Genomic DNA, 1,018 nt, shown 5'->3' with positions numbered 1-1,018 from the left:
GGACTTGGGTGATGATGCGAGGCGGAACGCCACAGGCTGGAAACAGAGCAAGGAAAAGTCTCCGCCGTCATCAGTGAAGCGATCACGTGGGTGAATTGGGGGGCGGATCACCCGGAGCCCTGCTAGGATGGGACAGGCACGCGCAATGTTTTGCTCTCTCTGGGGGAAGGCCCAGGGTCAGGGGCTCGCAACCTCTGGGGAGCGTCAAGGGAGGGGAGGGGAGGGGAGGGGAGGGGAGGGGAGGAGAGGAGAGGCGGCTCTCAGGGTTGAAGGCCCTTATGGCGAGGTTCGATGCCTCGGAGAGCTTTCCCGGCCAGGGTCGCGCCTGGCTGTAGCCCGAGCGGGGGGAGTGTGTCTGGACTGTGCGGGCGAGGCCGAGGGCCCATCTTTACCAATGCCGATCCTGCGCCGACTTCAAGGTGGCGGTCGCCATTGCTCACCGGGCGGAAGCTTGGTGGACTTGGGTGATGATGCGAGGCGGAACGCCACAGGCTGGAAACAGAGCAAGGAAAAGTCTCCGCCGTCATCAGTGAAGCGATCACGTGGGTGAATTGGGGGGCGGATCACCCGGAGCCCTGCTAGGATGGGACAGGCACGCGCAATGTTTTGCTCTCTCTGGGGGAAGGCTCTGGGGGAAGGCCAGGGTCAGTCTGGGGAGCGTCAAGGGAGGGGAGGGGAGGGGAGGGGAGGGGAGGGGAGGGGAGGAGAGGCGGCTCTCAGGGTTGAAGGCCCTTATGGCGAGGTTCGATGCCTCGGAGAGCTTTCCCGGCCAGGGTCGCGCCTGGCTGTAGCCCGAGCGGGGGGAGTGTGTCTGGACTGTGCGGGCGAGGCCGAGGGCCCATCTTTACCAATGCCGATCCTGCGCCGACTTCAAGGTGGCGGTCGCCATTGCTCACCGGGCGGAAGCTTGGTGGACTTGGGTGATGATGCGAGGCGGAACGCCACAGGCTGGAAACAGAGCAAGGAAAAGTCTCCGCCGTCATCAGTGAAGCGATCACGTGGGTGAATTGGGGGGCGG

The sequence above is a fragment of the Guillardia theta genome, assembly GCF_000315625.1.
Source record: "Guillardia theta CCMP2712 unplaced genomic scaffold GUITHscaffold_44, whole genome shotgun sequence".
Lineage (NCBI taxonomy): Eukaryota > Cryptophyceae > Pyrenomonadales > Geminigeraceae > Guillardia > Guillardia theta.
The sequence above is the reverse complement of the archived record's forward strand: the minus strand, read 5'-3'. Positions refer to the sequence as shown.